Raw genomic sequence first — 12,118 nt, 5'->3', positions numbered from 1 at the left:
ATCTCCCTGCAGCACTTCCTGCAAGTTGACTGTGAGGTCCTGGAGAACAGAAGTAGCATCTCACTCACTTTCATTCCACTCCCCCACCCTCCTTGAGCAGTACAGGGCCTGGTTCCTAAAGGGATGTAAATGAAGGAAGGGTTCAACATAAATGAAAGAATACTTTGTAGCAAGGTTTAAATTTGGGGAGGTCTTCCAACCTGGATCTTAACCTTGAACTATGACCACAGTCTTCTCAGCCATGAGGGATAGGGGTCGCCTCTTTAGGAGCCTCTCAGAAGCTCATTTACTGAAAGAGTGTTCTGGCCATTCATTCAATGTTATGACTGGGAAGTCAAGTGAATACTGAACCCTGGCCAAGGGCCTAGATTTCCATTCCTCAGTCCAAAGTGTTTTCTGCCTCTTCACACAGTTATGATACTACTAACACCATGTTTACAATGTTGAACAGTTAACTAAATGGATTCAGATACATTATTCCATTTGCTTCTCACCAGTGCTTGAATTAGGTATCATTACATTCCCATATTTCAAATATGGTATGAATGTTCAAACTCACGTCTTTTAACCCAAAGCATATGCAAAGTTGTCTTGAAAAGATAAAATTTCATAAAATAGATGATAAAATGGTTATAACAAATAATAACTTTCCATGGTATTTCCCTGCAAGACAGACGGACCCACACACACACACACACACTTATCTGCTATATTAGTTTCCTAGGGCTTCCATAACACATCACCATAGACTGCGTGGCTTGAAACAATGGACACATTCTCTTACAGTTCTGGAAGCAAGAATTCTGAAATCAAGGTGTCAGCAGAGCCATGCTCTCTCCAAAGAGTCTAGGAAAGAATGCTTCATTGCCTCTTCTAGTTCTTGGTGTTTGCTGGCAATCTGTGGCATTCTTTGGCTTGTAGATGCCTCACTCCAATCTCTGACCGCATTTTCACATGGCCGTCTCCCATGTGTCTGTGTCAAAATTTCCCTCTTCTTATAATGGCCCACCATAATCCAATATGATCTCATTTAAACTTGATGAATAGACCCCTCCCCCCCGCCTTTTTTTTTTTTTTTTTTTTGAGACAAGGTCTGGCTCTATCACCCAGGCTGGAATGCGGTGGCATGATCTCGGCTTACTGCAACCTCCGCCTCACTGGCTCAAGTGATCTTCCTGCATCAGCCTCCCAAGTAACTGGGACTACAGGCACACAGCACCATGCCTGGCTAATTTTTGTATTTTTTTGTAGAGATGGGGTTTTGCCATGTTGGTCAGGCTGCTCTCAAACTCTTGAGCTCAAGCGATCTGCCCACCTTGGTCTCCCAAAGTGCTGGGATTACAGGGGTGAGCCACCTCATCTGGCCAAGACCCTATTTTTGAATCAAGTCACATACATAGGTACCTGGGGCTAGGACTTCAATATGTCTTTGGCAGACACAATTCAACCTACAACTCCATAATCTGTCACCCACAGGAAAGTGAGGACATAAAAAAGAAACAATGCTATTGGAAAAGAGAGCCAAGGGCAACACTTGTGGGAGGCTAAGATGAGGAGAAGGGAAAATAGATAGTGGATATATTCTCCAGGGAGGGTCAAATTTGAGTATCTGACCTGGAAAACTGAAGAAAAGAGAAAAATGGTTTTCAAAAGCTAAAAGAGGAAAAAGCATGGTAGGAGTGGAGAAGTCATTAGGGGGGTGGAAGAGTTGCTCCCTAGGGAGGGAGAGTAAGAGCCACTCCACTCCTAGGGAAATCCAGTGAAAACTGGGGCAAGTGTCAAGAGATGGAGACTCATGGAACTGAGCCTTTTCCCCACCAGAGTGGCCCCCTTGGGGAGGCAGGAGTCTGCGAGCTCCCAAAGCATATTCCCACAGAAACTTTGGGGTCATGAAGTCATCTTGTCCCCCTTCCCAGACCTGTTCCTGCTGCCTGTTTTCGAGTCATTGTTGCTACCAACCCCCACCCAGTCACCCAACCTAGGTGTTATCCTCAACTCTTTCTCTTCCTCATTCTCACAGTCCTTGAGGCCCCAACCTCCTTGATGTTAGCGCCTACCACAGGACTCCACCCACCTTCCTCCTAGCACTGTCTAGATTAGCCCTCAACTGGATTATAACAGCTGACTTTCTCATCTCCCTGCCTCCAGACTTATTCTGCCCAATCCATCTTCCATTACCCAGGCCAAAGTCTATGTTTTTCTAAAATTTTATTTTGAAAATCTTCTGACAGAAGAGTTGAATGAATTTTACAGTGACCATCCAAATACCACCACCTAGATTTTATCATTAGCATTTTACTATACTTGCTTTATCAAATATGTTTCCATTGATCCATTCCTTCATCCTTCTATTCATCTTATAATTTTTGTATTTTAAAGTAAGCTGCAGATATTCAAATGATTTCTAAAAATATAATCTGGTCATGTTAGAACTTGTTGGACTTTCAGTAATGCCCCCCTTCTCTAAAGGATAAAGCTTGAACTCCACATTGGCATGCCTTCAGCCTAACCCCTGCCCCGACCTGCTTCCCATTTTTCACTCTAGAAAGCTCAAATTGCCTAAAATTCCCCACTCACCACACTGTTTACATCTCCCTGATCCGCTTTCATTGTTCGTTTTTCTTAGCTTATCTTCAGCCTTCCAGGGCCTCAAATGCCTCCTTCCCTGAAAGCCTTTCTTGATCCCCCCATTGTCTCCGACACTAGTTTAGGCACCACCACTATGAGCACACAGCAGTCCCCAGGGCTTAGCTTGATCACTGCACTAATCTCCACAAATCAAGATGATCTGTTTATGTGTGTTTCTCACCTCTACTCCGATTGAGAGCTTCCTGAAAATTCAGGGATCCTGTTTTATTTGTCTATTGTCCACGGCACCTAGAACAGTCTGTGACATGTGTGGGTGCTCCATAAATATTTGTTGAGTGAATGCGTTTCTGGCTTTGTCCTTTCTAAGAGCACCTCCTGCCTTTGTACTGGCTTCTCCCACACAACATGGGGCCAGGTCTTCAATGCAGATCCCAGAGGGTTAAGAAGGAAGCAAAGAACACTGAGTGTTATCCGTATTTTCCAGCCAAAGACCCCCCAGGAACATAACGGTCATTAAACACGCTGAGTTTATTACTCCTTGTAGCAAGAAAGAATGTACCCCACGGGGAGTGAGGGACATCTCAATAAGAGTGTTAGGAAAAAAGCTGTGATAGGATTTGGGTTTTGGTTAGGTGATTTGGTGAAAAGTCTAAGGAAGTGGGGGTTTGCTCTAGATTAATGCTGCTAGAAAGCAGAGCATTCTGTGAATGAATATCCAAATAAATATTTTCTATAGGGAGGGAAGACTAAAAAGAGGGGAAAACTATAATTGGTAAAGAAGTAGCAAACATTTCTGTTAGCCAAGAGAAGGGGTGTTTGGTATTTTGTGGGTGGCACAGTGACCTTTTTTTGGGTCTGTGCTCAGAAAAACTTATGAAGCAACCTTACATTGTCTCACTTTATCAAGGTCTAAGAGTAAACTTGTCTGAGATTGGTATTCTGTAATATAGTATATGCCTAATAGGTGAATAACATGGTTTAGCGCTGTTAGGCCAACTTCTGAATGTCAGAGGCTGCTCTTTTTTTTTTTTTTTTCTCTCAGGGTTTAGGTGGGGAATTGGGAAAAAGATGAATTAGTGGAGTGGGGCATGTGTATATATGCGTGCAGAATCCTGCTCAATGCAAAAAGCTTTTTTTTTTTTTTTTTTTGAGACAGAGTTTCCCTCTGTCGCCCAGGCTGGAGTGCAGTGGCACAATCTCAACTTACTGCAAGCTCCGCCTCCCAGGTTCACGCCATTCTCCTGCTTCAGCCTCCAGAGTAGCTGGGACTACAGGCGCCCGCCACCACGCCCGGCTAATTTTTTGTATTTTTAGTAGAGACGGGGTTTCACCATAGCCAGGATGGTCTCGATCTTCTGACCTCGTGATCCACCTGCCTCGGCCTCCCAAAGTGCTAGGATTACAGGCTTGAGCCACCACTCCCAGCCACAAAACTTTTCAAATAGAGGGTCTAGAGTTTATTTCCAAGGTGTCCACCTCTCCAGTCCAGGCATATAATTCCAGGTCACAGTGCTGACACTTTCAGCCTCCATGGTCATGGAAGGGGACAGATGGCCCAGGTCCCTGGTGGCTCTGAGTTGTGGGGAGGGAGGAGCCAGTGGCCTTGGTTGGGACCTCTCTCAGGCTTCTACCTAGACATCCCTTGTTCTGCCAGGGCAAACACTCTGAAGCTTGTTTTCTTGGCTGGCTGTTTTTGTTTGTCATCCTGCCTGGTATCACAGCCTCCCGGTGACTCCCAAACCTACTCATTTGAGCCCTGAGGAAAACCTATTAGATATGAATTCTTTGTTGGTTTTGTGACAGTGGCCTCTGACCAGACGGGTTCAGCTCCCTGGACCCCAAGGGCCTTGTTGTCTCTGCTCCCTGCCTTCTGGGGTGATGATCTCACCCTTGCCCCTAGTTTCAGGGATCCAGTGACTCACTGCAGAATAAATCAACAGCATGGCAGATGCTTGGGCACCTGAGGTCTCTGAGGACACTCTCTAAGGATATGGGGCTGTGATCTTTTTTCATTCAGTCTGGTGCTTCTGTCTGACTGTTAGTGATTCCCCTTTCCTGATAAAGCCTTTAAGATTTCCTTCAAATCAGACAGCCCTGAAGTTGCTGCCTCCTGCCTTCATTATTCCTTTCTGCACAAGGCTGAATTGATTCTGTTCTGAAATGTTCCTCATCCCTGCCCTCCACACACATACTCACACAATGCGCGGCTTGCTTTTTCATGGCCTCTTGTCTTGTGCTTCTCTTCCTTTTGGTTCAAATCTTCTTTTTTAAAAAAAAAGAAAAAAAATTTTTTTTTAGATGAAGTCTTGCTCTGTTACCCAGGCTGGAGTGCAGTGGCGCATCTCAGCTCACTGCAAACTCAGCCTCCTGGGTTCAAGGGCTTCTCCTGCCTCAGCTTCTTAACTAGCTGGGATTACAGGTGCCCACCATCACATCCGGCCAATTTTTTGTACTTTTAGTAGGGACGGAGTTCCGCCATGTTGATCTGGCTGGTCTTGAACTCTTGACCTCGGGTGATCCGCCCACTTTGGCCTCCCAAAATGCTGGGATTACAGGCATAAGCCACCGCACCAGCCGAAAGTCTTCTTTAGCTATGATCTTCCTGAATCCTACTTTGATTTGATCCTTCAGGACATGTTTCTGTGTATTTACACATCTGTGTTTTATACACATAGAAATATGTGTGTGTGTGTTTGTGTGTGTGTGTGTATGTATGTATGTATTTTTGAAATAGCTATAAACCAGGGACAGTGGAAATAGTGAGGATATGTGTTTGTGGGACCAAGTGAGGTTGTGGTTATAAGAAAAAGTTATATCTTTCATAACAGAAAATCAATAATAGATAACGCCTAAAATTAGAAGAGTAAATAGTAATAATGTCATCCTTGTATTTACAGATGTGAAGGTGAACGCCAAAACAGCTAAAAGAGTTGAAAGTAGTGGAGATGGGGGTGAGGGCTGCCGTTTAAAAAAATTAACTCATCTACTTGTTTGACTTTTTATTTGCATGTATAACTGCGATTAAAATCCTGAAAATAATCTAATTGTATTCTGTGTTCCTTTCCCCCCCCCTCCAACCAGCCATGTGAAGATCTGTCACCCACTCACTTCCTCAGCCGAATTTCTCACCCTTGCTTCCTCTCCCTCGACTCCATTTCCAGGGGCCAGCCTTGTCCACCCCCTCGGGTCTCTCCTACCTGACTGCTCTCCTCCTGTCTCCAATCTATTCTCCACCTGCAGACAGAACAATCTCTACAACCTGTGTCATCAGAGTGTGTTTCACTTCCACTTGAAAACTCTCTGAGACTTGCCTAATGTAATAGGATTGAGTTATGCCCTCAGTATGACAAGCTTCATATCCCTCTCAGCAGCAACCCCAGGCACGCAGCCTGTGCCAGGCTCAGACACACCTCCTTCTCTTGGCTGCCCTGGCTCTGTACTCCCTCTAACCAAAACCCTTCCCCTGTATGTGTTTCTTTACTATGGATCACAATTTATAGCACATAATGTTCTGCACTTTTTCTTTTAACCATGATCTTATAGATCTTCTCATGTCAACCCAAATAGGTCATCTTCACTATTTTTAACCGTTACATGAATTCAATTACATAATGTATATAAAACCATTTTGCATGCCATCTGGCATATAGGAAGACTCAAATATATCCTTATCTCATTTAAGATTTAAGTTCCCATCACCGCAACATAATGGAGAAACACCCTTTGTCTCCTGTAACACTATAGTTGTAAGATTCCTCCTCAACTCTTATTACAGCTATGTATTGTGCCTTTTAAAAATACTTAGTATTTTTTTCATTGAGACAAGTCTTGCTATGTTGCCCAGGCTGGTCTCTCACTCATGGGCTAAGTGATCCTCCTGCCTCAGCCTCCCAAAGTGCCGGGATTATAGGCATGAGCCACTATGCCTTGCCCTATGCAATGGTTTTAAACAGATAATGAATTTAATTAATATCACTGTTCTTCCCATTATTTCTGTAGCTTTTCCACCCAGCTCCCTACACATCCCTCTTTTGTGGATCTCAACTCCTTGGAGCTCTTCCACACACTGCTTGCTTGCTTTTCCCTGAAATACCCTCTGCTATCCCCTTCTGCCATCCACTGGGGAAGTAGTTCCCTTCTTCCCAGACAGCCCCTGTGAAAACTTCTCTAAGCTGTCCTCCCCCAGAGGAGCCTTCAGCCTATGGGCAGCCCCGCCCCCCATCTGGTTTGCACCATTCATATCACTCCTTAACCAGAAGGTCAGTCTTTTGAAAACAGGGTGTCTTAGTATCTTCAGTGCCTAGCATATTGCCTGGCACATAAAAAGTGCCCCATAAGTGTTAGTTGGATGAGAATTCTCAACTTCTAAATGTCTAATCTCATTTTTCTATTTAATATGCCACATACAGAAGCAGGTGTTCTGTGGTATAGAGGAGAATGTACATTCTTACTAGCTGTATGATCTCGGGCAACTCACATCACCTCTCTGAGCCTCAGTTTCTTGATCTGTAAAATGGGGGTAATGATATCTATGATGAATGAATGATGAAATAAAATATATGAAGATGTTCCAAAAATGTAAAAAGTATTACTATCACTCCTTCTTCAATCTCATATCAAACTTTCCATAGTTCTGACAAAATCTTCTCCCCAGGTCCAGCCCCTTCTGTAAGATCATGTCTCTCCCCCCGACTCCTGATCCTCATTCCTTTCTTTTTCTTTTTCTTTTTTTTGAGATGGAGTTTTGCTCTTGTTGCCCAGGCTGGAGTGCAATGGCGTGCTGGCTCACCACAACCTCCGCCTCCCGGGTTCAAGCAATTCTCCTGCCTCAGCCTCACCGAGCAGCTGGAATTGCAGACATGCACCACCATGCCCGGCTAATTTTGTATTTTTAGTGGAGACGGGGTTTCTCCATGTTGGTCTCGAACTCTTGACCTCAGGTGATTCGCCCGCCTTAGCCTCCCAAAGTGCTGCGATTACAGGCATGAGCCACCATGCCCGGCCTCCTCATTCCTTTCTGGTGCTGTTGTTTTGCCCTCCCATTCCCTTCCTCTAACTTTGTAGGCCTTATTCTTGCCTAATTTCTCTTCAGTGTTCACTTCTCTGTAGCCTTTGCCTTTCTCCTTTCAGCATGGCTCTATCTTCACAGCTTCCTGGAAGCCATCCCAAGAGCTCTTATAGGTTCCTTTCCTCTGCTTCCTTGAAGCTCCTCCCTGCTTCTCCTGCCACATATGCCACCCAGGGGACAGGGGAGCCTCACATGGGCGTGGATAACTCTATCAAGCGCTAGTTTCAAGGACGCTCGCAAAGGTGCCCAGAAATGGCAGATAAAAGTGTGCGAGATACCGTCCTCTGCGGAGGGAGGGGCTGGATGAGGGGAGCCAGAGAGTCCGAGGCAGGTCCCAGGGCCAGTTTTCCTTCCAGAGATTCAGGGCAGGCAGGACAGAGCTGGAGGGGTGTGTTTGGGAGACGGGGGAGGTAACATCGGAGGCTCAGGAGGCAGTCAGAGGGAGTGGCTCCTGAACTAATTGGCAGGCTGGATGCCAGGAGCGTGCCGGTGATGTTTTGGCTACTGGTCACCAGAGGAGAGGAAGGAAGGAAGGGAGGGAGAGTCTGTCATGTGGACCAAGACGCAGAGGCACATGGGGACTGCTGTGGGCTGGCTCTCAGTTCATCAGGCTTTTCTAGGTCACTCTGTGTTGCCGCCTCCCTTGCTGGGTTCCTCTGCTCTGCCTTGTGCTGCCTTGCATGCCCCTGGCTTGGTTTCTCTGACTCACAGTCCACGACCCAGACACTCTTTTCAAGTCTCTGTGTTCCTGGGAGTCGGTGCTCTAACACTGCTGGGGAAGAAGCACTTGAGCCCCAGCATGCAGGCTTTGACCTTTACCCTGCATGGCCCCTGTTTCCTCCCTGTGACTGGAATGTGACACAAGCTCCTGGAGTAGTTAAGAAAGTAGTAAAATCTTTAATGTTTTGAAAACTGTAAAATTACAAAATTATTGCTGTGTTAATATGAACTATCCTTGTTCTTTTTGTTTCTCCACCACTCCTAATTTCAGATATGCTTACATTGGGCTGCATAGTTCACAGCGCTGTTGGATGGCCCACAGGCCTCCTGGCTTCACATGTCTAACATGCCACCCTGGTCCTCCTGCCCAGGCCAGCTCCTCACAGTTCTTCCCACTGCAGTCACTGGCAGCTCCATTGTCCCCATGCTGGGGCCAAACTTGTTAGAGCTTCCTGCCTCCTCCTTTGCTCTCACACTCCACAACCAATGCAGAAACTCACGTCCAGAAAGCAGTCCCTTCCCACCACCTCCAATCCCTGCCAGGCTCACCTCATCCAGTACTGAAGAAAGTCCTGACAATGACAAGGCCCTGCACAGTCGGTCAGTCGCCTATCTGACTTCCTACTCCACACCTGCTGCTCCCTCTGACCCAGCCACATGGCCTCATGTTAAATCTCAAACACATGAGCAGTTTCAGCACCACAGCCTTTGCCTCTGCCTCTGCCTTTCCTTTCATCTGGATGATCCTTCCTTCAGACAAGCACTTGACGACTTCTCTTACCACCTTCAAATCTTTGCTCAAATAGAATCTATTGAGATTGTAACTCTGTCTACTCCATCCAGCACTCCATCCAGCGCTGAGGAAGGCCCATCTCCTAGGTGATATTTAAGGAGGGACCTGAGAAATGAATAAGATATCTTCATGCTCAGAGAGGAAAGAAAGGCATTCCAGGCACACTAACAGCTTTGCTTTGCATCAGCCTAGAGGCAAGAACAATTTGGGCTAATTTAAGCAAAGTCGACACATGATGAGTTGGGAGTAAAGATAGCGCAAGATCATAATGAAGACTTAGAGACTAGAGCAAGCAAAAACTTAAGTTTTAGTAGTGGAATAGGCAAGAGTGCAATGGGGGAAGATCCAGGGCCACTACTTGCTAATGGCATTCCCCGGAGTTGTATAAGGCAGTCATTCCCAAAGAGAGAAAACTATGCTAGTATTTGTATCTTTCTTCCCAGCTTTATGTTGCTTCATGGTACCTACCATAGATTCCACTTATTTATTTGTCAATGAGCTGTTTTCCCCACTAGAGTTTAATTCCCATGAGGGCAGGTTCCTGTCTGTGTTGATCTCCACTGACTCTCCATCTTTCAACACTGTATCTGGCACATAGTAGGTCCTTAATAAGTATTTTTGGATGAATAAATATAAATTACTTTTATCATCCCTAAAACAATTTTTTTGATATAATTGTTTTCACTTTGTAGTCACAAAACTAACAAGAGTCAAGTCACATCTTGACACCCTACTATTTCTAAGTGGTGTCAATGTTCCCTCATACTGTATAATTTCTTATCTGGTTTATTCAAAATGGGCAAAGACTTTAGTTTTTTCAATTTTAAAATGAGGAGTTTGGACTAATGGATTGCCCATTTGCTGGAGGGTGATGCCTGCTCCTTCCTCCAGGGCCTCCCCTGCTGCTCCAGTCCAAGTTCTTTTACCTCTTCCAGCCTCACCTCTTCCTGGGGTCTGGAAAACAGAGGTTAAATGGTTTAAAGGCCCACTGGGAGACTGTGAATCACAGAAGCACAGGAATCCTTTCCATTTCTAGCTGCCTACACTCCATCTATCTCACTGGCTGAGACTTTGAATCTGTCGAGGAAATAGGATGACTACAGAGCAGAAAGAAAGGACAGAGAATAAAAAAGAGAAAATGATGAAGGGGAAGGCAGGGAGGAAGGAGAGAAGGACAGAGGAAACAGGTCTCAGTGCATGTTAGGGAATATTCTGCAGAGAGGAGAAGCAGTTATTGTGGACTGTTGTCCAACTGAAACAAAATATCGCATAACTTTGTCCTTACCCCCTCTCTTGTGATCCCATCTCAACATCCAAAACTCATTAAGAATGTCGCCCATTTCTGTAACAGCTTTGCAATTACACAGTCATCCATTCCAGAAATTAGAAATTCATCCTTTATTTTCCCCTCCCTCATTGCCCAAAGGCCACTTCAATGCTTTTGTCAATTCTATCTACAAAATACAGTTCAAATTGGCCTGCTCATTTTCAGCTCCACTGGATCCCACTATCTCAAGCCACCATCCTTTCTCACCTAAATTACTGGCATCGTTTTCTCTCTTTGGGATGACTGCCATATACAACTCTGGGAATGCCATTAGCAGGTAGTGACCTGGGTCTCCCTCATTCCGTTCCTGTTTATTCCACTACTAAAACTTAAGATCTCGCTTGCTCTAGTCTCTGCCTAAGTCTTCATTATTATCTTGTGCCATCTTTAGTCCCAACTCATCATGTGTCAACTTTGCTTAAATTAGCCCAAATTGTTCTTGCCTCTAGGTTGTTGCAAAGCTGTTACCAGTTCCTGGAATGCCCTTCTCTCCTCTCTGTGCATGACGATCTCTTATTCATCTCTCAGGTCTCCCCCTAAATATCACCTCAGAAGATGGGCCTTCCTCAATGTCCCCCGCCTAAATTAAGGACTTCTGCTCTCAGTCTCTGTGCTCGATATTTGTTAAAATGTCAGATTTATCAAATAAAAGTACAGGATGTCCATTTAAATCTGAATTTCAGATAAATAATAAACAATTATTTTGTGTAAGTATGCCCCATACAGTATTTGGGAGATATTTATACTAAAAAATCATTGTTTATCTGAAATTCAAATTTAACTGGATGTTCTGCATTTTATCTGCCAACCCTACATATGTGGATTGACCTCACTTCCTTTCTATTGAAGAGATTGAAAAGTAAAAATCTCTATTTCTCAGAGTCTTTGGAGCTAGGATTCTGGACATGAATTAAGTCCTTCCAACTAAATGTATTTGTATGAGATTTGAAATGCAGAAATGAGGTAGAGCCTATTTTCTGATAGAAGAGCATGGATGAGCCCCAATAAACATGAAATGTCCATGGCGGTAGGGCAGCTGGGCCAGTGGCCACTATGCTAGCAGTAGCTGCAGCACTACCGACCTATGGTGATTGACCTTGAAGCCAAGAATCCAGTTAGGACATCCTGACTTTTTTTTTTTTTTTTTTTTTTTAATGAGATGGAGTCTCGCTCTGTCGCCAGGCTGGAGTGCAGTGGTACAATCTTGGCTCACTGCAACCTCTACCTCCTGGGTTCAAGCAATTCTCCTGCCTCAGCCTCCTGAGTAGCTGAGACTACAAGCATGTGCCACCATGCCCAGCTAACTTTTGTATTTTTAGAAGAGATGGGATTTCACCACGTTGGCCAGGATGGGCTCGATCTCTTGACCTTGTGATCTGCCTGCCTCAGCCTCCCAGAGTGCTGGGATTACAGGCATGAGCCACTGCGCCCAGCCAATATTTTTTTCTTAATTGAAATAGGTGCCTAAAAGACAGGAAGGAACGTGCTCCTGCATTCTTGAGGGATGAGGATCAGAAAGTTTTCCCTACTTACGCACCAGCTAGGTCATCTCTCTGGGCATCAATTTTCTTATCCATATTGTAAGGGCTAGACTACACATTGTTAATGTTCCCTTCAACTC

This window comes from Theropithecus gelada, chromosome 4 (genome assembly GCF_003255815.1).
Source record: "Theropithecus gelada isolate Dixy chromosome 4, Tgel_1.0, whole genome shotgun sequence".
Taxonomy (NCBI): domain Eukaryota; kingdom Metazoa; phylum Chordata; class Mammalia; order Primates; family Cercopithecidae; genus Theropithecus; species Theropithecus gelada.
Note: the sequence above shows the minus strand (reverse complement) of the source record.